Genomic DNA, 26489 nt, shown 5'->3' on the forward strand with positions numbered 1-26489 from the left:
AGAGATTCTAGCACCAAACAGTTCCACCTTTCACACTGACCTTTTGTGTGGAGGCCAAACCATGTCATGCTCTGTTCTGCACAAGTGGCTCTCAAACCTCAAGGGGAAATTATAATTATACATCTACTTTAGACTATCTTTCTATCTACCCCTCACCTCCTTAAGCACTTCCCCCCATCCAAACCAACTGGATTACTTAAAAGGTGATTTTCCAAAGAATTATACATCAAAATGTCAACTTTGTCTTGAGATGATGGGATTACAGGTGATTTTGATTTCCTTCCTTATTTCTACAATAAACAGGCATGACTATTAAAATTTTTACAAACACTATGACATGGTATTTCCCTTTCTGAAGCAGAAAGGTTTACAGCCAATGTCACAATACCAAAAGATTAATATTTTTGCTGATCGTATGGATACAACGAAACTCTATCACAGACAACTAGATGTATTTATTCATTCAGCACTATTTCTGCAGGGCCCATCATGTGACAAGCATGGTGCTGTACTATGGAAGCTGAGACCACAGAAGGCATCCACAGCCATGAGCAGGACCCACGGAGCACCACAGGTGTGGGCCAGGCATGAACAAGGACAGAGAAGTTAGGAAAGGCGGTGTGACATCTGAGCTCAGTCCAGAAGGACGAGCAGGCGCTCATGTGCTACGGGGAAAGGCGGGGAGATGAGAAACAGCAAGATGCTTTCAAGTTGCTCCTGCTCCTTCAGGCAGCAGGAAAGGAGGGCAAAGGAGCAGAAGACTCTACGTTTGGCTGCAAAGTGGAAGAGACATTATCCCATAATCCATAGAAAGTTGCTGAGGCCCACAAATAAAGAGTTACACCTTCATTTCCAGGTAACAAAAATCGGGTGTATCAAGTAGATTTCTCAGGTAACGGAAAAAGAACAACACTTGATGAAACGCTATCGCGAAACTCCAGCTCTTCGGGCATTCACTACTCAAGTCTTCTGCAAACCTCAGCCTCCCCAAGGAGGCTCCAATTCAGGTAGAGTTCAGGAGACAACATATATGGTCTGTTTTTTACTTTTCTTTTCTTTTTTTTTGTGAGGAAGACTGTCGCTGAGCTAACATCTGTGCCAACCTTTGTCTATTTTATGTGGGATGCCGCCACACCATGGCTTCACAAGCAGTGCTAGGTCTGCGTCTGGGATCTGAACCCACAAACCCCAGCCGCCAAAGCAGAGCGTGCTGAGCTTAATCACTATGCAACCAGGATGGCCCTATTTTTAGATTTTAAATCACAAGACAAGTAACCAAACTTGAATAGAACTTCACACAATGAAGCAAAGACAGTTATCTTGATACTATTCCAATTCCTCACAACCACTCTGATGGCTTAAAAATTACTTCTGGCTGTAGCATGTGACCAAAATAAACTTTTATTTAACAATTTGGGGGAAACAAAACACAAAAATGAATGAAAGATCCATTATATTTCATGTGTGTGGCGCTTTCCTGTTCCTTTCACACTTTTGGCAGCCCCGTACCCTATCACAGAGCACTTTTTATACTACAACATCAACAAAAATCCCTTTTCAGACTCTGGAAAAACTGGGCCTCTCTCTCAAATACCAACAGTTCTCCATCTACTAAGATAAAACAGCAATGTGATTAAGAACAACCACCCTACTAACAAAGTCCTTTTGTCACTAATAAACTTTCCCTTTAGATCATCCAAGCACATCCCAGATCTTCGCACCTCCCTTTCAGAACATCAAGCCTCCCTCCTTGCCCTCACTACCTTCCTGTGCTCATTCTCGTTTCCAAAATCTTCTTTGGTCACACTGCTGTCATTTACACAAGCATAAAGATGACTGATTTCTTCTCTCCTCCCTTCAGAGTGAACCGGGGTCCAGAGAGCTAATGCACACTTCCTGTCCATCACTTGCTCCCCTGCCATGAGCAAGATCTCCCCCAACTATTCTCTCGGGTTGGGTTCCCTTCCTTTCCGTTTGATGACACTGGTCATCTTCATCACCACCAGAATGAGCATTAATTGGAGGCCTATCATGAAGCAGACCCTCCACCAGGCATTTAAACAGACTAATTCCTTTCATCCTCACTGTCTATGAGGTCAGTATATGATCCCCATTTTACAAATGGAGAAACCAAGGCTTGGAGAAACTGAGGCACAGAGAGGTATAGTAATCTGACAAATAAAGAGCGACACAGCCAGGATCCAAACCCAGGTCCCTCAGGGTCAAACCCCGGTTGGTCACACTGTCTTCTACTCAGAACTGGCACAGTGAATGACAGGAATCGCCCTACTCATGTGTATTGGAATACGGAAAGATTGGATCCAAATCCAGAAATCAACAGTGTCTGGAGAGTATACAACACCCAAGTGGAAAGAGAGATGGAAAGAAAGAGTTGGGGGGCAGATTCTGGGCCTGACTTTGCCCTTCGTGGTTGCTGAAGGGTACAGCAGCCCCTGCTGCTGAGGCTGTGTTCCCCATGCCACCCAACTGGTGACGCCTGGGGCTCTCTGGTCAGGGAGAGACCTCAGAGGTCAGATGGGAAATGCAGCTCCTGGGAAAGCCCCGGGAATACATCATGATTAACTACTCTGCAACTATGAGCCTAAACAAGGGGTTAGTGAAATTATTACTTTTATGGTGCTGCTGAGTCAGTCCAATAATTTGCAGTAAGTTTTCAGTATGTTAAAAAACATGCAAACTGTAGGCACCTGAATGATTATGAAGTATGATTACTGGGAAACAAGATTTCCAAGTGAGACATGGGGAATGGAGGCCCAGGATGGGAGCAAGCTGCATGCAATGGAGACCACCTGAATCTAAATACCATCCAATCACTGCCCACCACAGATGGACACCTGGGATGAAAATACCGCAGAAAGAAGCCTCAGAAACAGCCCTCAGAAAACCATCAGGCCTCCCAATTGTATGACCCAAGATAATGTTTACTGAAAGAATGAATGGTCAACCAATCCAAGGCAGTGATTCTTGCCTCACACTTAATAATCACAGTAGAGGACAAGAAGGCCAAGTTAAACAAAGGAGTGTATGTGTGCACACCTACGAGAGTGCGTTTAAGGCTGTAGATCAACAAGTCTCATCCGTGCTATTCAGTGTGGTCTGTGGACTGGCAGGAGCGGCATCATTTGAGAGCTTGTCAGAAATGCACAATACTGAGCCTGACCCAAAACCGACTAACTCAGAACCAGCATTTTTACAAACTCCCAGGTGAAGTGTATGCACATTAAAGTTTGAGAAACACCGGCCTAAGTCTATGAAACACAAAGCAAGTTACATAAAGACAAGGCAGCAAACTAAAGGAAATAATACATGACGAATGGCTCCTATGTACCAAATAAGGTATTTAAGAGAAATAATAAAGAGGGAGGCAGGAAGAATGGAATCAACATTAAAACCTACACTCTTATGATTTGGGAGAAGCATCGTAAAGCCAACCAAGGGGAAGCACTGCACTTTTTGACAGTCCTCATTTCAAAATTAGTTACAAAAAAAACAAAGGTACCTATTTACAACCTCAGTAAAAGATGCTAGTGAGGCAGAAAGGGAAATTTTACTCTGCAGCCAAACCAGACATTAGACCAAGAAGAAGAGCTAGAATGATGTTAAAACCCAAATGAAACCACCAGAGAACATTTAAGAGGAACTACTTCTCCATCAAACAGCTCCAGTTAGAGGCGAAAGTCTTCTCACATCTCACCATAAGAAAACAGCTGGAGGATTTCAGCAAAACCCTAGCTTACAACTGACTCTTAGAGCTAGTCACTGAGCTCGCAGGTAACAGTGCCCTGATGTTCGGGCCTAGCATTAGGGACTAAAGGATCTCTTCCCAGTCAAGCCACTCGCTTCTGTTGGCCAAACCAGCCTTCAATAAAACATCAATAATTAAATAGCACTCAACTGAAATTAATAATGCAATAAATGGACTATTATGGGGAACTTCCCTCTTACTGTAAGGGGCTTGAAAAACGCCCTGTGGATGGCTTAAAAATGTTATCAAAGATGATGGGTTTTTTTAAGAGCCAATGCAAACACAAAATACACAGCTTCTCTGTTTATCAAAGTCCACAATTTGGCACCAGAACAGGAAAAGTCCACAATGTTTCTAAGGTGAAATCACTGGCTCTTAAAAACAAATAAGAACAGTCATATTCTTCTGGAAAAAATCACCCATATAGAAGCCACCAGCAACTAAACAAAGGGGAGCAAACTTAACTCACAAAGCCAGCTCCAGGGAAATGATTCAGTGGTCAGAGCATTCCCCACTGCGTCAATGGCACTCCTGGCATGCGGGCTCGGGGGTGGGGGCACCATAGTGGTCTGCTCTGCCGCCTGGCTTTTAGTCCAGGAGTAACGGAGGAGAACCAAGTTGAGGGTCAGGAGAAGAGAGTTTAAGTTCCAGCTCTACTACTAAAGCTATTTGCCTCTGCACAGGTCCTAGAATTTACCCCTCAGTTAACAGGACAACAACTACACACAATGCAACCAGGGTCAGAAAAGAAAAGAGAGACAAAAGGTGGGAGATGGAGAGAGAGAGCCCAACCAACCACTATAAATGGGAAAGAACTACAGAAATGCAAAAAACTCCTTCCTCTCCCTCAAGATACTATGGCAGAGGCTCTAGAAGCTGCTCCCTCCCTACTGGAACCATCTAGAATGAGAGCCACTACAGACCTCCTCCTTATGGTCTCTCTCTTCTCCTCAGGGTCTCCCCAAGGTGCCTCACAGCTAATCAGATCAACTTCCTTGCACTGATGTGCTAACAAAAACCGGGATGCAGACCAATGCTCTCGAGCAACATACACTCACATTCGTTCATTCTACATCTGTGTTGTGACCCAACTGTTCACGTGACTGGTGCTAGGCTGCGAGCAGACACGCTGGGAGTCCCTGCAGAAAGAAACTCAGGTAAACAGAAACAAAGACACACACTGCAGTGCGTCCGGGTACCCTGCTCTAACTGCTTGGAACCGACCCAAAACCAGGGTATGCCAGCGGGACCAGCACTCAGGGCACAAATGTAAATGGAGCACTAAAATACACTTGTAAAGTAACTACATGGAGAAAAATATACCCTACTACTCCCTTTGAGACGCGTTCCACATGTAGCTGGGAGGAATAATATAGTGATAACTTCTCAGTATAAGATGGTGAGAGCTCCATGGGGCACGTCAGATTAGCAACATAAGTCACCAAGCTGCCTTCTCCAAGAAAGGTGAGCTCACCACCTGCAGGGCCCTTGTTTGGCTGAGTGAGGTATGCAAGTTTACGGCCAGAGCAGAACTGCTTAGGTCAAGAGAGGGGAGGTGGAGTCCTGGTACCAGCAGTTTCCTTCTCTGAGGCCCCAGCTGCTGAATAAATATGTCACTCTGAGGGGCTCCTCTAGTCTCAGGCTGACCCCTACTTGGAGGAAGACATCACTGAATGACTGATATATTCAATCAACGAATATTTAATGAGCTACACATGTTCTTTAAACAGGTACTGAATAACCAGTATAAATGAGAAAACGAGTAAGATATAGTTACTATGTAGATTTTAGCTCATTTTAGTCTAGACAAAGACAGGCCTGTAAATTAACAACAAAAATGCAGGGTGCTGGGTGCCTCAATGTTGGCCTCAGCACAGGTTTGAGCATCCAAGGCTTCACCAAGAAGGATATCAGAGACAGCAGAAGCTTTGTAGAGATCTTGAACCATCCCTTCTTCTTATCAGATGGAAGCTGACACATAACACTGCCCTCCTCTGTGGTCTACAACTCTAGCATCTGTCAGACGAAGGAAGGACTGCAGACCTGAAAAAAAGGATGAAGGGATGGTCTCATGGCAAACCACTGAGCGGAAGGAGGAAAAAAGGAGGAGGGTCTGGAAGAGCAGCTGTGCCATTAAAATTCTACCACGCAGACCAGGATGGAGTCACACAACGGAAGAATTCTCAAGGTCTAGAACGAAAATCACCAGAAAAACTGCAATGTCCAACCTTTCATCTCATGAATGTATTACTCAATTTCGGAAGAAAGTCGCTAACTCCACAATTCCTCATTTGTTTTCATTCTGAAAACAACCCTTGCAGAATAGCTGCCAGAAGGGATTCAACTCTACTAAACCCTGGTCCTTCTGTTTTCAAATTCCTTATGAGTTAATTGAAATTACAAGTATCACAAAAAAAGATGCCGTGTCTCAAGGAAGACAAGCTGAAAACACTGCATCTACAGAAATAAAAGGTCCCCTGGTGTAAAAGAAAGGGAACAGGCTTGGCAGTCTGTATGGGACATGGAAGTCAGGGTGACTGCCATGCCCAGTGTCCACTTGCTGAGAGAAATAGCCTTAATGGTCTTTGCCCAGGGTGGGCACCTCGGACCAGGACTGTCACCTGGCTCGTGGGAGGCTCCTCCACTGGCTGGCCAGTGACCTGTGAGGTGGCCTGCTGTGGAGGGCTCTGCCCAATAGAGCAATGGTTCTCAAACTTTTTGGTCTTGGGAACCCTTTACATCCTTAAAATATTAGAAGACCCCAAAGACGTTGGTACTGTTTTAAAGTGGGCTCTACCTATTGACACTGGCTGCAACAGAAATTAAAACTGAGAAAATGTTCCCACTCAGGAACACATACATAACTAGCTGTCAGAGAGTGACACCAAAATACATCATTATAGCCTCTGGAAAACTCCACTGTACATTTATGAGAGAATAAGAGTGAAAAAGGTAAATAACGCCTTGTTATTATTACGAAAGTAGTTTTGACCTCACAGAACCCCTGAAAGGGCCTTGGGACCCCCAGAGACCCCAAGACTATACTTTAAGAACCTTTACAATAGGGGCAATGACAAACAGCTAAGCAGTCAGACAAGCTCACACCAGAACTTAGCAAATAAGGAAAGGCTTGGCCAGCCAACAGCGAGAGAATAACAGCAGAGGCTGCTAAAAGGACAGGATTGATCCCAAAATATTTTAAAAGACGTTCATGTGTTTTCCAAGTTAAATGACATTTTTAAAGTTTGATTTAGCATCTACTTATTAAGACTATCACCGTAACTCCAAATGAATGGTGCATGCTTCAGACAGATTACAGGAATGTCAATCAGTTTAACTGCTATATTAACTGGCAACTGGGTTCATTTCCTGTACCACCAACCACTTGCCTCTGGTTCCTCACTGATAATCAATGCAACATGTTGTTTTTTTCAGAAAGTCTCCACAATGTAACAAAAATGAACACACTCCAAACAGAATCCTTGTTATAAACTACAAATTCTGAATGCTAATTAAGCATGGTAGTCCTCCCCAAATAATGAAATTGTAACTTGTCCATGATAAATAATAAAACAAAAAAATGCTATTGCAATGGACTGACTGTTTGCATTGCGCCCCCCTCAACAATTCATAATCTCCCCAAGAGGAAGGTATCAGGAGGCGCACCTTTGGAAGGTAACTACCTCCCGAGAGTGGAGCCCTCAGGAATGGGATTAGTGGCCTTATAAGGGACCCCAGAGAATGTCCTTGTTCCTTCTTCCATGTAAGGACACAGCATGTCCACAACCCAGAAGAGGGCCCTCACCAGTGCCCGACCACGCTGCCACTCTGACCTTAGACTTCCAGCCTCCAGAACGAGGATAAAAAATTTCTGTTGTTTATAAGCCACCAGGTCCACGGTATTTTGTTTTAGCAGCCTGAACTGATGAGACAGAAATATAATCTTACCAGGAAATAAAAGCTGGGTGTATATGGAGGTGGTAGGGGGAGCTTTCATTCCATCCCATGAAAATTAAAGTATAAAGGCTGGCAGAACCTTATCCACAGCTTCTCAAAGAGCTTCTGTGACACTTGTTTTCTTGTATTTTCTTTGGTTTTTATAATCATCTTTTAACTTTTCTCTATCCCCAACCTGAAATGTTCCCTTTCATCAAAACGTTCTCTCCCCTAAGTTAGAACAGAGAGTGGCCACTGGTCAGCCTTGCTAACAGGACCCCTCGATCCTATAATCTAATCTATATGTAAAAGAGTGAGAACCAGTTCCCATGGGGACGGTACGGCTACCATTCATATGGAGCATTTACTATGTACCAGTGTAAAGCATCAGGTGCCTGAGAGCCATTGTCTCCTTTTAGCCTCACAACACTCCTGTCAGTATCTTTATGACCATCGTACAGATGAAGACACAGGCTCAGAGGGGTGAAGTGTTGCCCTACGTCACACACTGAGGCACTGCGGGGGTCAGATTATCTACAGAGCTCGTGATGCTTCACGTGCATCCACTCTCTTCACCCTTACAACAGCACTGGGCAATAGGACGGTGTAAATACTACAGTTGAGAATAAAGCACAGACTTACAAGTGATGCTGGCAACTGGTGCCTAAGGCACAGAGATGTTAAGTAACTTTGCCAAAAGAGCAGTCAGTAAGTGGCAGTGGCAGGCATTCAACAGTACCTACCTTAAATGGTGGTTGTGAGATTTAAACAAGCGGATGCAGTTAATTGAAAATGGCATCTGACACACAGCAAGTGCTCAATAAAAATGAAAGTACTCTCCATACAGGAAGTGTTCAACAGAGTAGCCAGCAGCAGCAGACGTGTCTCAGGTAAATAAAGAGTGGGACCCTCCTCCAAGCACATCATCCCGACCACTCCTGAATAGCTTTAGTGCCCACAGCTACCCCAGCAAACATTCTGCAATACTGCCCATGACTCTAGCTGGTCATGTACATCTGCGCAGAACTTTTCCTTCCTGCTATTAAAAGCACGCAGTGGGGTGTGGTGGAAAATGTACATGCTGGGTAGCGGCGGCCTTGGTTCCGTCACCTTCCAACTGCACGACATCTCTAAGCCCGGGTTTCCTTGGCTGCAAAGTGAAGACAATCACCACTTCCCTGTCACACCAGTGCTGACATCCTGCTGCTGCTCTGACCAACTTGGGGCTCCAAGAGATCACAGACCTCCATGGCAATTTCCCCCAAGTCAGTTGCTACTGGGCTCTTCCTGCTGAGCACTTGGTCCAGAAATGCGGCTGCCGGCCTGACAATTAAACTCCCTGACAATCAGACTCGCAGCGTGGGGGCAGTGAACAGAACACCGAGGACGAAGGGGCACCTTATTCCCCCACCACGCAGCACAGCAGTCAGGGGAGAGGGAGGATGGAGGAGGGAGGAGAGAGAGCAAGTAACCTTCAAGTTCAAGGAATTCTAGGTAGGCTTAACACACATAAGTAGAGCACTCTTCCTCAGGGAGACTTTTAAAGGAAAAATGGGGTCTTTGTAATGGACAAAGCCACGCACAGGAGAGTCATCACCCCAGAAATCAACATGTAATCAGCACTCAGCCCCTGTGAAATCTGAAGCAAGTTAACTTCTCTGAGCTGTCATTTCTTCATCAATACCTCACAGAGTAAAGTAACATACACAGAAATTGTCCGTAAACTGTGAGGTGCCAGATGCATGTGAGATGCTGGGGGCCTTTTCAGTTGTGAAAGGATCATGCTGTAGAAAAGACGTGGACAGATAATTTAGGTTTTTGTGGAGAGCAAGTCTTAGGAGTCAGCAAATTTACAAGGAATCTTGACTAGAGCAAAGGGGAGAGAACAGAATGTAAGAAGGGGAAGTGGAGAAGAGGAAGGAACAGAGAGGGCAAGCCTGGCTATCACAAGATTCAGCATGGGGCAATTCTCTTCCACTTGAAGGCAGTGTTCTATTTGATTAGTTCCTGGAATTTTTTAAATTGTTCTTCCTTCCTGACAAAACCATCCCAGGGCTCAAACACAAAACGAAATCAATTACTTAAAACACAAAACAATGCAATGATCTGTAAGTGTTTAAGTCAATAAAAGCACTAATTGAAAGAGATCTGTCTGGTTCTGTGCCCTGAAGTGGGCAGTGGCTGCAAACTCAGGGCTGCTGAGAAACCTCACTGATCTGGAAAATGAGGTGGCTGACCTCCATGACCTGGAAGGCTCCTTCTGGCTCTAAAATGCTAAGATTACATTACTTCCCTTGAACTCTTACAAGCCCTGAAATTCCTCCCTGTTCCCTTCCTGGTCAGTCCTACAGACAGTACTCCTCCCAGACTCTCCTTACCCTCAATTCTTCCACACGAAGAGCCAGGTTCACCTTTGCCTAAAATTCCTCAAGGCCCCCCAGGGTGCGTGTGCATGGGTGCGCGTGCATGGGTGTGCATGCCTGAGTGTATTCATTTGTTCATTCAAATGGGGTCCATTCTACTGGCTCCCAGGCTTTGGAGATGAACAAATGAGTAAGATGAAGTCCCATCCTCAAAACAGTGATGCGACAGGCTGAGAACCAACCTTCCAACAGAGTGGGCTCTACGTGAAGCAAAGGCTGACTGGAGGGGCTGGAGAAGGGAGTGACCCCAAATAAGCCACTGTTTTCCAAGCATCGCACAGTCGTGAGAAAGAACGGGTAGCTGCAAGGCAAAGGGGAAGTTCGGAGGGAATGAAAAATCACCCGGTCTCCTCTGAGACCTACGAGACAGACTAACACAGTAATTTATCCTACGAGAGAGTCAGACAAGGTGAGGCCCTCAGGAAGCAACCACTGCCGCTTCAGAAACAAACATACATTAACTCACCCTGGGTAACAATTTATGCCAGGCGCAGGGCAAACCTTTCTCCCTTCACACTGTAACGTTTCTAGGGAAAAGGGCATGAGCAGAAATTAAATACTCAATTACTAATATTTGTGTTATTCAGACTCTTGTACTCAATGCATAAAACGTTTACATATCTTTAAACTATGAATTTAAAAATTTTCATTCCGTGTCTCCTTTTTTTTTAAATAGGCTATCACGCCTAAGGTGGTGGTGTGACCTTGAGGAGTTGAAGAGGCCTGGTTTGAAACTTAGCTTTACTGTAGACCACCTGGGCAATGTGGGCATTGACCGATCCTGTCTAAGCATCTATTCTCTCCCTATAAAATGGAGACTCTTGCAAAGCTGTTTTAAGGATTAGAAATATTTACATACAGAACTTACCATAGCACTAGGCTCCGAAAGAAAGCTTACTAAATTGTGGCTATTTTAATATTATAATGACTCCTGAATGCTTCTTAAGACTGCTCAATCATTGCAATGGATGCTGAAACTTTTCCAGGAGGCATTCTAGTAAAACACTAGGTTTGTTGGTTGTTTTTGTGGGGGGGGTTACAGAGAGTGTTTTTTTCAACCAATATTTAGTGATTTAGTAATGCCACATGGTTGTGGGGGTGCTAATAGATCAAACTCAGTCAACTGACATGATGTCTTATGGCAGGAAGTGAATTTGACACTAACCTCTCAACAGACAGCTCCAGAGCACAGCATGCCCACCACCCCCGCGGGCCTGGGTAGGCGCAGGCACAGAGCACCAGGAAGGCCACCCTGCTCCCCAAAATGGATGTATGATTCAAGTGTCACAATGTCAAGTTCCTGTCCATTACTCATGCTGGGGAGAGTTAGCCCCAGTGAAGCGCCCACGGTGTCTGGCACCGTGAGCAGACTTGGCCGGGCAGTGCTGTGGGGTCTTGGGTAAGAAGTGAAGCAGCAGCAGTTAAGAGCAGAGACCTGGAGACTTGGGAGGCAGACAGATGACACTAAGGTCTGAACTTTGGTTCTCTCCCTCCAGCAGTGCATAACCTGAGCCAGGAAACTGCCAACCACCAAGCCTCATCTGAAAATTCAAGTATTACTTACATCAGAGATTTGCTGACAGTCAACTGATAAAATATGTCAAGAGCTTGGCACCTCTCTGGGGCGGCTTCCACTATCTGTAAAACAGGGGCCTGAGAATTTACCTCCTAAGGCTGAGGCAAAGATTAAATTATGCAATATCTTTAACTTAGAATTGTTTCTAAGGGCTGGGTGGGGAGCGACAGCCAACCACGCTGTAAGATGTGAGCGGATCCCCATGCTCAATACCTAAAGGACCTCCCAGCTGCTTCCTCACAATGCCTGGAAGCCCACCCTTCTGCTGGCTCAGGGCATCGTGCACTGTCAGACGTGCACACAGCTCCGGGAGGCACGAGCTGCTGCACGCCTCAGCAGGCATTAATACCTGTAAGTGAATCAGTGGTGACATTTTCTTCCAGGAGAGTTCGCTGAAAGCACACTTTGGTAAGGAGATACAGGGCAATCACGGTGGGGTGGGGAGGAGAATGTCCTGGGACCCTGAGAGGAAGTCTTAAAGGGACAAGAAGAATGAAGAAGGGTACCAAACGGGCAAGGATGACACCAATGAGGGAAAGACCGTGAGCCTTCGAGACACAAACTCCAGCTTCCCCACTGACTGCATCGCTGGCTCAAGTCACTGTATCGTTCTATGCTCAATGTTCTCATCTGTAAAATGAAGTTAATACTGTTTACTTTCCAGATGTTCTCAAGAGTCCATAAGATACCACATGTAAAGTACTCAGCATGGAACCTAGCACATTCCACCAAGAGTCAACCTTGACTTAGAGAAGGCCACTCTAAGCTGAAATCTCACAGGAAAAATGTTCCAGAAAGCCACTGCTTGGATTCCCTGGGGAAGCAGAGGCCCAACATCTTCAGAGGCAGTCTCTGACTTAAGAACCGGCCTCTCTGAAACCTTTGGAACTGAGAAATTAACACCACCAGGCTGGCCCAGGAAAACCTCCTTAGAAATTCATAATGTAACAAATTCACATGACAAAGTGATGGGGATCCCTAGCCAAGAGCCAACTCCAGGACATCTGAAACACAACTTGGCTTCTAAAAACACTGTGCCAACTCTCAGCAAAGACAACTTAATGTGGCTTTTGCACCTTCTCCTCCGTTGCTTCGCCTTCCCTCAGGTTGCTCCCAAACCCCTGGCCCCAGCGCGCACCTGACTTGGAGAGGCGCCCCCTCTCCAAAACATCTCCCCTCCCGTCTTCTCAGCCAAGTGTTAAGCAGGAAACAACCCAACTAACGAATTCACAACCACGGGTGAATAGTGTGACAATACTTGGGTCCGCAAAAGATACTAACCCAAAGGAGTTTCTCAGCGGGAGAAATGTCCCCTGGAGTTAAAAAAGGGAAGTGAAACTGTCCAGGCAGCAAGGGAGAAAGAGGAGGAGCTACCTGAGGCCAGGTGACACTCTGACTAGGAGTCAGACGCCACGTCAGGTCTTCTAGCTAGTCCCTCTTTTCAGAGTGAATGCTATTTCTTTATTCCTGAACCCATGAGGCAGAGGCCTTATCGAACCTATTTCCACAGGAAGCAGAAACTCCCTCAGAGACTGTATGGGGCAGAGAGGTCACCACCCAGGGGCTGGAGGGCTCACAAGGCAGGGCTGCCCAGTTCCCCATGACACTGGGATGACATCGGCTCTCGGCTCTCGACGCTGCTAAGCAGACGGTTGCTAAGCAGACGGTGTGAAAACACTCACGATGCTCCTTTTTTCCTTCACTACTCACAATATCGTCTAGTGCACAAACGCATCAATGGGGGAACCAGCAGACTCAAAGTCTAATTTTTTGCTTTGAAGGAACTTTTAAGTCAAGGCCTCATTCAAAGCTGTGCTTGTGTGAAGAAAAGCTTTCAGAGGCTGCCCAGGGCTGGGGTGGAACGTGCCACAGATTACCATTCTAGGGGACTCTGGCAATATGACAACTGTATCAGAAATTTACCAAGAGACCTGGCTTTTGACCCAATAAACCTACTTCTAGGAATCTATCAGCAGCAGTGCAGATAATGACAGATGCATACAAATATTCACTGCTCTGTTTGCAACAACGGGTCCTCCTCTGGGGCAACTGCTGAGCCAACTATTTAAAACAAACTCCTCAGCTGGGGGCAACTTAAGGGAAGGAGGGAAGTATCATTAACACAATGACACGCCTCATAAACTGTTACTGAAGACTTTTTAATGGTATGAGGAAAACTCATGATGTATTAAATGAAACTAAGCAGGACCAGATAAATCTGGAAGATAAACCTGAAGTGACAGCAGTGGCTATCTCTAGCTGGTGGGATTATGGATGACTTTTAAATTTTCTTTTTTATGCTTTTCCTCGTTTTCTAATAAAGAAAATAAATTCCTTTTATTCTCCAAAATGAAAAATCATTAGGAACAAAAGTATGTCAAGAATAGATAGTAGCACATGTTAAATGACACCAGAGAGATGCAATCAGTACTATCCAGACTGGAAAACTCTATGGGACAAACCACCCACTTCACCAAATAAATTGCAAGGAAAAAAAAAGGGGGGGTACCCATAAATTAATTTTAAAGATACATCAGTCTATTTCAACATATGGATCTCATTTGAATCCTGATTTGAACCATTAAAAAAAAAAGAAGACGACCACTGGGGAAATTTCAACACTGAATACTTAATAATATTGAGGGAAACATTCATTTTTTTCAGGTGTGATAATCATAATGCAGTTCAGTTTTTCTTTTTTCAAGTCTTTATCTTTTAGAGATACATACTAAAATATTTATGGATGAAATGAAACAATACCTAGGACTGCTTCAAAAAATCAGGGGGGCCAGCCCCGTGGCCGAGTGGTTAAGTTCACATGCTCCACTTCAACAGCCCAGGGTTTCACTGGTTTGGATGCTGGACGTGGACATGGCACTGCTCCTCAGGCCATGCTGAGGTGGCGTCCCACATGCCATAACTAGAAGGACCTGCAACTAAAATATACAACTATGTACTGGGGGGATTTGGGGCAAAATGCAGGAAAAAAAAAACTCAGGGGTGCGGGTAGAGATGAAAACAAGACGGGCCAAAAGAGATCACTATTGAGGCTGGGTGACAGGGATGTGGAGATTCATAGTGGTCTTCCTACTTCTGTATATAGATGGGTAAAAGTTAAAAACAAATCAATAAACTAAAACAGAAACATCCCCAAAGTAAAAACCACCTGGAGGACTGGGCTACTAGGGAAAAAAGAGACCTCAAAACGTGTATGTGTATAGGGGAAATCTAACTATGCAAAGTATTACAAAATTATCCATAATACAGTCCATATTTTCTTTATTCAAAAAGTAGTCTTTAAGTTAAAAATTACTTGACAAAACATCTGGAGGTGTGTCTTTCAGACGCTGAGCTATTGGGGGCATGGGCGGGGACACACCACTTGAGACTGGAAGGCAGAACCAACCTCAGGCCTCAGTGCGCTACTTTTTCAGTCTTGTGACCTTTGACGAGTCATTTTAATTTTCTGAGCCTCAGTTTCCTCATCTGTCCAATGAGGAAATGGTGGCTTTGTTGCCTAACAAAGTGCTGTGTTGATGAAATGAGACAAGACATAACGAAAGCACTTGGTGAAGTGTTACAAGAACACAAAAATGGGGCCGGCCCCGTGGCCGAGTGGTTAAGTTTGCGTGCTCTACTGCAGCAGCCCAGGGTTTCACTGGTTCGGATCCTGGGCGTGGACATGGTACTGCTCATCAGGCCACGTTGAGGCAGCGTCCCACATGCCACAACTAGAAGGACCTGCAACTAAGATATACAACTATGTAAGGGGCGCTTCGGGGAGATAAAGCAGAAAAAAAAAAAAAAGAAGACTGGCAACAGTTGTTAGCTCAGGAGCCAATCTTTATTAAAAACAAAAAAAAAGAACACAAAAATGCTGGGGAGAAACCCAGGGCACAACTGCTCATAAAATCATGACTCACTACTGGCCACTTATAAAGAAAAATCAGAGAGGTCAACTCTTTTTGAAAATACCAATTCTCTCATTAATCCCTCCAATACCACCCACACCATGAACTGGCTGCTCCAGCAATGGAATGTAAACTATCTAAATTTAAATGGCTCCCACCAGAAGGAAACAAATCAGGAGGGAAAGATGCTTTCCTTTTCCACAGGCAGACGTGCATCTTGTTTGTGTGTGTACACTTATGTCTGTCTCTGCTAAGAAAGTCAACGATAACCTGACTCTCTGCCGTTCCCTTGCACTTTGCAGCTAAAGCACAACCAAGTAATGCTGGCTGGCGGGGGGCGGGGGGAATGTGGGCCATGGAGCCTGACAGACCCAGGTTTGCTTCCTGGCTCCATCATGTACTAGCTGGTGACATGACGGTTAGAAATAACTGTATGTGAAGTACTCAGCATGGAGCTGGCACTCAAAAAGTGAGAGGTGGGGCCAGCCCGGTGGTGCAGTGGTTAAGCGCACACGTTCCACTTTGGTGGCCCGGGGTTCACCGGTTTGAATCCTGGGTGCAGACATGGCACCGCTTGGCAAGCCATGCTGTGGCAGGCGTCCCACATATAAAGTAAAGGAAGATGGGCATGGATGTTAGCTCAGGGCCAGTCTTTCTCAGCAAAAAGAGGAGGACTGGCAGCAGTTAGCTCAGGGCTAATCTTCCCCCCCAAAAAAAAGGTGAGAACTGACATCATACAGCATTTGTCTCCGTCTGACTTACTTCACTTAGCGTAATACCCTCACAGTCCATCCACGGTGCCACAAATAGCAAGATTTCATCTTTTTTACAGCTGAGTAGTATTCCATTGTCTGTGTGTGTGTGTGTGTGTGTGTGTATATACACACACCACACCTCCTTTATCTATTTGTCAATGGGCATGGAGGACAAAAGGGGTAAAGGGGCACATGTGTATGGTGACGGATGGCAACTAGAATTTCAGTGGTGAATGTGATGTGTAGTCTATACAGAAATCAAAACATAATAACATACACACGAAATTTAGATAATATTAAAAACCAATGTTACCTCAAAAAAAAAAAAAGTGAGAGTGATCACTGTTCCTGACATACTAACCCAGAGACAGACTGCAGGCTGCAGACACCAGAAGGACAGACAGAGAATTTGGCTGGGCATCCAGGTCTGCCATGAATCTGTGGCATGACCTTCTGGAAATTCAGTAATTAAGGACTTTTCCAATTGCTCTATGCAGTCAGTAGGCATATAACTGAAGTGTAGAAAAACAGACAGCAGTATTTGGAAAACCTTTACCAGACCTGCCCTCAACAATTACAAATTGAATGCAGTTTCACTACAACCTTCATTATTTCAGTCAAACTTCTGAGTGCCAACTAGGTTTAAAAAAGGCGGGGGGGATCCCTGGACCTGAGGTACTTACAATCTACTAAAAGTAGAGACATGTATGAACATGAGTAAGTACATAATCTAGCTGAATAGCTAGTCCATGACAAAATTATCCTAAAATTAGAGGGGAAAAATTAATACCATGCCAGGAAGTTCTTATTCAACTCTAGCCTAAATATCTCATGCTTCAGCTGAAGCCTATTTCCTGATTGTTCTAGCTCATTAGCATTACATTCACAGTACAAAGCATTTTTTCTTGAGGATGAGTCTGAGGGGGAAAGAGCACAGATGGGGCCGAATCCCCTCTAAGCATAGCTCATTGTCTGTAAAGTGGGAAAAGGGGACCCTCCCCACAAGCTGCTGGAACAATTAAATTAAGTGAGATGTGGGTGGGGCCAGAATAGAGCAGGGGCTTAACTGTAGTGTTTGAGGATGCCGAATCTGTTCAAACTCTTATAAGCAAAATGCAGAAGCCTTGGGACAGTGACAGCATGATCTGACTTGGCACCATTTTATTTACTGGGAGGCCGTGCACTCTACTTGCTTTGTTATGAAAAATATTACTATTATTAAAGCGGCAGCAGCTGCTGGGCCAGCAGTGAATGCTTATTTTGATTTGCACTTCGTGGAAATAAGGAGTATCTAATTTATGTAAGTGCTATTAATGTGAATAAACATTACAAGGAAAAGGAAATGGGCTTACATAACAAAAGTGATTAATGAAACATAACAGAAGACCCCCCCACATTACAAACAACGAAGACGCTCAAATGTTACTTTGCACGTAACTGGTCAGTGAAGACACCGCTTCGTGGCAGGGAAGCTGCGAGCCCTGAGCAGGCCTCTCAGTTGTTTCTGTCATCGAATGGCAGGAGAAGGCCAATCGAAGCAGGCAATTTCCCGAACACAGCCCGGCCGCCCTGCCGAGTCTCCCGTCCATCCTCAGAATCTATGGAAGGCTGTTTTTTTTTTTTTTTTTTAAAGATTGGCACCTGGGCTAACAACTGTTGCCAATCTTCATTTTTTTTTTTTTTTCTGCTTCATCTTCCCAAACCCCCCATACATAGTTGTATATCTTAGTTGCAGGCCCTTCTAGCTGTGGGATGTGGGATGCCACCTCAACGTGGCCCGACGAGCGGTGCCATGTCCGCGCCCAGGATCGAACCCTGGGCCGCCGCAGCGGAGCGCGCAAACTTAACCACTCGGCCACGGAGCCAGCCCCATATGGAAGGCTGTTTTTGAGCACCATGTTGTCACTTCGGATTTCAACAGCAATGAGGGGTTTCTTCTCTGCCCACACCCTGCGTGGGATGTTGGTCTTTCTCGACCACATCAGGAAAGCTACAACTAGGCAGCATAGTGCTCGGACCACAGCCCTTCAAAATGTCCCAAATGAATACAGAGCAGAAGGGTCAAGGGGAGGCGAGACTTGTGGAGGGAAGGGCAGAGAAACTACCATCTTCTCAGTGCTCTGGGGGCCAGGCCTGTAGCTGCCTGACCCTCCCCACCAGTTCTCCCGACAACCCTGTGTGGTTCTCTCCTCTTCAGTTAGCTCTCACTCCAATGAAGGATGAAGATGGGCGAATTTTCCTCAAGCAAAAAGAGGAGAACTGGTAACAGATGTTAGCTCAGGGCAACTCTTCCTCAGCAAAAACAAAAAAACAAAACTGCCTAACACACTTGGGTTTTCTGGACCTCAGGTTCCTCATCCACAGGAAGGAGGAGGTGGACTAGCTGGTCTTGAAGGCCTTTTCCAGCTCTGTCGAGTCTGTTTCATAACAACACAGTCATCATGACACTGCTGGGCTGGGCACTGGGGACACTGCCATCCTTGCCCTGGCCCCTCAGCACAATGCTACAGAAATACGTGGTATCCAGACTGTATTAACGGTAGAAAGAGCTTGGAAGAGCTTATATTTTTCTCCATCCAAAGTACATGTGGCAGGGCAAGAGATGGTCTAGCTCAGCTCAGCCAAGTCTGCTTTCTGTAACAGCTGGTACCAAAATGCCACTGTCTTTTGGGCTTTACCTCCCTGGTGCATGAGGCTCTGATTCTGTTTTCCTAGCTTCTGGGTGGCTAAATTGGGTGCTGTCTTATCAAAGGGACATATATTCCAGTCCTTTTAGGAAAATTATACCATAGCCTCGGCATTAAAATTCAGTTCTTACGTAAGTGACCACAAACAGCACCACGACACAGGGCTGCTCAGAACGCGCTGTGGCCGGAACAGCCCACTGTGAACCCCCAGAAGCTCTTAAGACCAAGCGGGGACAGTGCCTCCAGGTCTGACATAACCCCTGCCCCCAAAATAACGAACACTCATTTTACTGACACTGGGAAGAAGTCATGAGGCACACAGAAATGCAAATTCAAGGACAGATCCTTTTCACTTTAAGGCGCCTGCCTCCAAACCAAAATAGAATTCCTTGTGGTCTCAGTGCTTCAAGCTGCAATCAGTAAAGCCCACAACCTAGCTGCCACACTCTGCCCCCGTCAGGCCGAGGCATAAACACTTCCCCCAGCACCTTCCCACCAAAGACCAAAATCACATATCTGGATGTATGATGTACAGAGAACATAGCTCATTATCCTAAAGCCCCAGTGAAAATCAAAAGAGGCAGCACCATCTTGGCTCTCATTCATCAATGGCAGGGACGTGGCAGAGGGAAATCGGGGGGGAAGGAAACAGAAAGAACCAGCAGTGACACAAAGCAGCATGGACAGTGAGGTAAAAATAAAAACCCATTAGTCTGGCCCAGGTCAGAGCAGGCAGCACTGGTCACTGGTTCCCTTACTTCAGGGTGGCACCCACCAAGGGCTGAGTATACAGTAAAACGGGGTTGACAGTTTGTTTCAGATCAAATTGGCTTTGACTATGACCCCTCAATGGTCAAAGTGCTTAGCGGTGTCCCACTCCTCCCTCTAGTCCCTTCTGTGCCTCCAGCTCCACGTCCTTGAAGGCACCCGGCTGTCATCTGACCTCCTCATCCCCCACCCTTCCAGAATGAGTCTACCAGGTCTTGTCCTCCCAGTTACACATTCAAGGAGCTAAGTGAATAATAATACACAGCAGTAGCAATGAAGACATTAAGAACAATCATTTACAGAGCACTTCTGCCGGGTGCTGTTCTAAGCACTTTATGTACATGACTCCCTGAGAGGTGGGTACCATCCTCACGAGGAAACTAAGACCCAGTGAGGTTCAGTAACCTGCCCCACACAGACTAGGAGACGACAGCGCTGCAGTTAACCTGGGCAAGGAACTCCAGCCTCCTGAACCCAAATGTCGGCCACTGGTCCACAGAGGGGAACTCTGCCTGCCTTTCCCCATCCCCATCAAGGAAGGCCTCTCACCTCCTTCCTCCCTGACCCACAGGAGGAGGGCTTACTAATCTGACTGGTCAGACCTTGACATTCATAGGGCCACATTTTATCAGTGATGAAGTCACCTGAGCGCTTCACATGCATTATCTCCTTTAACACTCACCACACCACCGTTTATTTAGCAAATGAGGAAACTGAGGCTTGGAAGCAACTGATCTCTAGCCCATCACTTACTCATGTTTAAATAATACATGTGGAAATGGCTGAGGCCAAGGTCTGACTCTAGTCCCCAAATGAGCAGGTTACGTAAATGGAAACCACCTCTCTGAGGCTCCCTTGACTCACAGACATAAAGGCAAAGGTCTGGATAGTGTCTGAACATCCACCACCACCAATCCTTCTAATGAAAGCCTCTGAGCCCAGCATGAGGCAGGGCTGCTGGGCCTCACACAGCACGTCCTGTGAGACCAGGACTTACACCAGCAGACTGGCTAGCAAGGTCAGGTTCCTAATTCAGGTTTACCCTCCACCCCTCCTACCTGGAAGCAAGCTCTAGGCAGCGGCACTAGAAAAGGTGCCCCCCATCCATGTACGACCAGCCTCCATAGCCCTTTTGGAGAGCAGAGTGCAAACAGCCCAGGCTGGGGGTCAGGAGATCTGAACTCAAATCCCTGCCTAAATATGGGAAATATTTCCCTCCCATCTTTAGGCCTCAGTCTCCACATGTGAAAGCAATACGATTCAACTAGGTCTGCGTGGGTTCTCATCCCGCCTCAGCTGTCTCTCATGGGGATACAAAACTCGAAGGTTCTTCTGGCAAACCAATCACAAGAAGGAGATAACAGTTTGCTTCCCAATTTTAGCAATCTGTAACGGCAATCCAAGCATCTGATCAGCGGAAGATTATCAGAGCTACATTACTGAGCTGATGTATTTCGACCAAAAGCAAAGACAACTGGCATGTGAGTTATGCTGAACCCTGTTAGGAGAAGTGTCTCCTAATTTTTCTGGAATACTGCAAGTGGCTATTAGAGCCCCACTACGATTCTGATGGGCCCCTCGGAGACTAGGCTCCCAGGCTGGCAAGCACTAGATTACATTTTCTCCCAGGTCCCTTCAACTCTGTCCAATGATTCCCAGCACCCAGCCAAAAGGCAGGGCTGTGGATGGCCAGGAAGGCAGAAGGCAGACAGCCAGAGCCTGCAGCAACCCCAACCAAGAGTAGTGGTTCTTCAGCCAGGGCTGTGGGCAGCTCCCAGGCAGAGGCAGGCTGGTCAACAGTCCCAGACTAAGTATGCCAGGGTGCAGCTGAAAGCCACGGGGCCATTTTCACTTCCTCAGAGCCCAAGGAGGACCGGTGGCAGCACTGTCTCTGACTACAAATGGCAGAGATTTGAAGAGAGGTCTAACAAGAGAAAGAACGGAGAAAAGAAACTGTCTTTTCCTTTTTCTTCTCTACTCCAACTCCTCCTCTCTGGCGTTAGAAATCAAGTAGGATTAAGAAAAATAATCAGTAGCTATTTTTTTTATGGGCCTTGCAAAACAAAAGAAACTAGCTGACAGGAAGCCCAAAACACAGTGAGACACAGAACAAACAGAAAGGTCAGATCCAGAGATCCTGCATTCAGAGCCCAAGTCTATCATCTACTACTGTGTGACCTTGGGCAAGTCACTTTACCTCTCTGGGCTCTGGTTTATTCATATATAAAAGAATGATAGGAATGCTACCACACAGGGGTTTATTAGATGGTAGATGTGGAAAACTTTTTTTAAACCCTAAAAATGTATATAAAGGGCAAAGAGCATTGGCTTGGAATACCTGGCTAACAGGTTTGAACCTTATTCTAGAAAAAGCATGAGTTTTGGTACATAAAGGGAGTTTCCGTCTCCCTGTGCTTCTGTAGGCAACTGTGTTCTTCATTCACTGACCTGTGTTGGTTACGTGCAGAGGAAGTTCACCTAAGTACCTCAGGCCTGGGCCCGACGGTCGGGCCACAGAGCCCAGGTTTCTGTGTGGGACAGTGGCATCAAGGGAAGGCTTGATCACCCTTTGCTGTTCTATCTTCCAGAGGTCAGGGACAAAGGCAGCACATTTTCTTTAAGCAATGCACAGGACCAACCTTGATTTTTATCTAAACCCTTCCTGAGACTTGTTCTTTAAGACTACAACCACGTTTAGCAGCTGCTATAGAAGAAGTACTTCCTACTAAGTTTACTAGCTTTCAAAACTTAGATAATGCTCTTGCATTCTAGAACACTGGGAGCTGATGAACAAGGTCAGACTCCAAGCCCTGGCCACAGAGGTCCTATGTGTGAGATTCCATGAAACAACACTCAACGATGTCAAAGCATTTACCAAAGACTGCTGACTTTCAGTCATTAGCATGGAAGAAGCAGCCCAAAAGAATATGGGTAAAAATTAAAACTCGCATGGAGGGGGAACATACACAGACGAAGTCCGCCTGGCATGCATGGAGAAGCTCTACAAATGGGATTCATTCCCAAATCCCCAACTTACTGTTTGTGTGACCTTAACAAAATACTTAACTATTATAAGATGGGGACAACGACAACAGTAGGGTGAATGTAAGCATTAAACAGTAGTATGTATGGGCCTTGCACACAGTAGGAACGCTAATAACTCGTATGAAAGAGGCCTTGATAACCAATCTACATTCCATACCTTCATTCATTTCTTCATTTAGCCAAACATTTCTGTGCCTTCAAAAAGAACTAAGCACATCATTTGCATACGTTAGGACAAGTTGACCTTTAATGCAAGACCCACACTCAATGGTCAGTCCCCTTAAGAAAACTTTTAGACTGTGCTTCTTGAGGGCAGGGTTGTTCATCTTGGTATCCCCAGGGCCCAGCACACTGCTGGGCATGCGACCGGCACTGGACTTGTATGCTGATTGAGTGGTATTTTGAGTGACTTGGCTTGTATTGCTGGGGTGAACGTCTGTATATTCCCCCCACCTATGAACGGCTCCTTTCTACCTTGTTAAGAGTGAGAGCCCTATTTATCTCCTTCTCAAAGACCGCTGTTTCTCTGTATCACAATCCAGAAAACAACCCCAATAGCTCAGCAAGGCTTAGCAAAGTGACTTGTACACAGCAGGTGCTCCCCAAAATGTGCTGAGTGAATGCTGTTCCCGGATTATGCCCAAATAAGTCCCCACATTTGAATCTGAAAAACCATACCCAAATCTTTGAAAGCACAGGGGGCAAAAAAGTGTACTCAAGTATTACTACTAAGAACTCTTGCGAATGGGAACAAGAAGAAAAACTAAGCCACTTAGGAACTGAGGCACCTCTGTTTCATGGGACCAAAATTAAAAGGTACAATGAACAGGAAGAAGCCTCCTACATTCTCTACAAAGCCACTGACTATGCCTCTGCAGCCATGTAAAACATCTATTTTATGTCTTAACTGTTAAAGGATTTTCTAACTCCATTTACTTACTAGCCATTTGACTTTGGGGCAAACCATTTCACCTCTCTAGGCCTCAATTTTCTTCTCTGTAAAGCGGAGATAACAATTATCCTTTCTTCACAAAGCTTGGATGAGGGTTAAATGTTATCATGCATGCCATGTGCCTACAAGGGGCCTGGTACAGAGCAGCTGCTCAATCAATGGGCATGGCATGCCTCCTCCAGTGTCACTGAGTATAAAACGCTGGCCCACTGTCAAATAACCCAGCAGCCCTTTGTTTATCATGCTGACCCCCTTTCAACAAGCACTAAATATCGACCAACCTATGCCTTTAAACGGAGTCTCTCCTACTGTGCCCTGACAGGGGTCCTGAAAGGCCTGCTTGCTCCCTTCTTGGGAAAACTGTCCTCTCCTGGTCTCAGTCATTTACTCATAACTTCCAAACGGTCACGAGTAAAATGGCACACGTCAGTGTGCTTTGGTTGCTGAATAAGCAAAACACTGGCTTTTTGCTTGGAAAACACTCACACACCAGGATGAAATCTTGGCAGCCAATCCATTCCTGCCTCCCCAAAGCAGGCAATCACTGTGTGCCAGCCACACCATAACTCCCAGAGCCATGTGGGACCCTTCGCCTCCAGAGGGAAGCCCGGAAGTAAACTCTCTGCCTCTTTTACCATATATTTCTGACCCATTTCCTAGAGGGCTCATCTCAGAGAAATTTAAATAAAAGCACCAACATCTGCAAAGCAAAGCACACTCTTTGCCAACAGGACACAGTAAAAGGGAGAGTGTGGGGTAATCTGGGGTTCCAATCTTGGAGATCTAACATAGATTTTTAGTTGAGACTTATGTATGTTTATTAGGAATCCAAAGGGCAAAAAAATTACCGAAATAGACAAGAAGCTATTTAATCACTAGAACTAGAAAAAGACTTTTCAAAAAGAAAAAATTCCAAGCTGCCCAAATGAATTCCTACTCCTGAGTTTCCACATCACCAAAAAAGTACCCAAAAGTCCTATTCCTAAGAATAACCACAAGACAGCACAAACAGCGTTCTGAAAGTGTCCAAGCATCTCTCTTGTGAAGCATATGCTAACAAGATTTTGTGGTTTGCCCCAAAACTTTTCCTTCTATTTTGAGGGAAATAACCTTAAGCCCCATATTTTTTAAGAACTGAATTCTGATCCACTTAAGATATTTATCATAAGGTACCCCTTCCATATACGTAAGCTTAGAGTTAAAAACAAAAATTCAACTGTGGTGGCGATCTACCAACAAGGAACCAAAGGGTCTATTTCAGATTTATGCAAAAGGCAATTATTCATGAGTCCAACCTCATGGAATAGGATTCAAGAGTTAAAAGATGCAGATGGGGGACAATGACTTCTTGACCAGCACTGAACTCAAGTTCAGAAAAAGAATTACAAAGTTACTGTGCCATTCTAGATGAAACATTTACTGTTATATTTTTGAGAACAGGAGTATTATAATCGTACTCTAACATGACACTTTTGAACTTCTAGCCTTGTTCCAATTCCTTCTCAAGTTCATAGGTGATGACATTTGTATTATGATTAGATCTATTTTTTTACCTAAGCTTACAAAAGTATTTCTCACCAAAAAAAAATGTATCTGTTGCATTTGCTTTTAAATTGAGTTACCTCAAACTAAGAGCAAGGGCAGCTGCATGAAATTTAACACTCACCCTATTCTCTGATGTAGCTGCAAAATATAGGCACATACCCCTACAAAGAGCATCACCAACTACTTACCCTTATCACATCCCACACAAACAGAATACAGTGACACTATCTGAGTGTACAGGATGAGGAGGGGAAGTTAAAATAACTGACAGCTCTATTAGCAGGCACTGAAGAATTTATCTAGAAGGAAAATAACCGCTCAGTCTAATCAATGTCACATCCTTCAGAGACATACACAGTTAGTACAGAAAAAGGATGCAAAATGCTCCTATATCAACATATTCCAATTTATCACAATTAAGTGAAGGACAGACCCAGCATGAGACGGAATGCCTGGCAACTCAGTTTAATCCCAGATGCTAAGAACCAATTGAGCTGGTGCAACAGACCGACAGTTCACAAAGACACATATACACACAAAAGATCTATTTATCTCTGGCTTTCAAACAAACTAAGTTGGGTGGTATTTCTCCAACTGAATTTCAAAATTCAGTTCAATAACCCAACATTAGCTACAAAGAGAACTCTAGAAGCATCCTCAACTGGCATAGAATTTGCAGCATCAGGCAAGCAAGATGGACCCAGCATGAACAGAAATCTCTCCCCTCCTGAAATTTAGGACCCCTTGGGCTTCAGAATGCCAGTTCTGCATGTAACCTGGCCTGAAGAGCATCAAAGCCATATCAAGAGCAGTCCACCCACAGAAGCCCAAGTTTCTCAACATAACAGAGGGCTGGCCATGGTGAGCATAAATCAGAAAGAGCTCCCCAAACCTCCAATAAGCCAACCACAAGATAATCCACCCAGGGAACACGATCTTCCTCCCTAACTTCCCCAATGCTGTCTTTTCGAGTTGAAATAGGTTTGGCTTGTTTGGAGGGGAGTGGTGCTTTATGGCACTTACAGATGGTGCAGAGTTCCAGGGCAAATGTCCTATTTTTATAGAGCTTCAGAGGCGTCTGCAGCTCTTGGGCTCCCGGGTTGCTCCTAACCTACCCACCCCGCC

The 26489-nt window shown here is 45.2% G+C and overlaps 1 protein-coding gene across 4 annotated transcripts in view; it reads right to left on the reverse strand.

Moving 5' to 3' along the window:
• The window catches only part of ASAP1 (ArfGAP with SH3 domain, ankyrin repeat and PH domain 1), a 349163-nt gene that overhangs the window by 246908 nt on the left and 75766 nt on the right, over positions 1–26489 (reverse strand). The window contains exons 2-3 of one of the 4 annotated variants that reach the window (XM_070221827.1): positions 5241–5809; positions 4825–4905 (exon numbers count right to left, since the gene is read on the reverse strand). The exons of the other annotated variants lie outside the window; for them this stretch is intronic. The gene's annotated coding sequence lies outside the window, so the exon portion shown is untranslated. The remainder of the gene's footprint in view (positions 1–4824; positions 4906–5240; positions 5810–26489) is intronic. 4 annotated transcript variants of the gene reach the window in all.

Source organism: Equus caballus, chromosome 9 (assembly GCF_041296265.1).
Source record: "Equus caballus isolate H_3958 breed thoroughbred chromosome 9, TB-T2T, whole genome shotgun sequence".
In the NCBI taxonomy this organism is placed as follows: domain Eukaryota; kingdom Metazoa; phylum Chordata; class Mammalia; order Perissodactyla; family Equidae; genus Equus; species Equus caballus.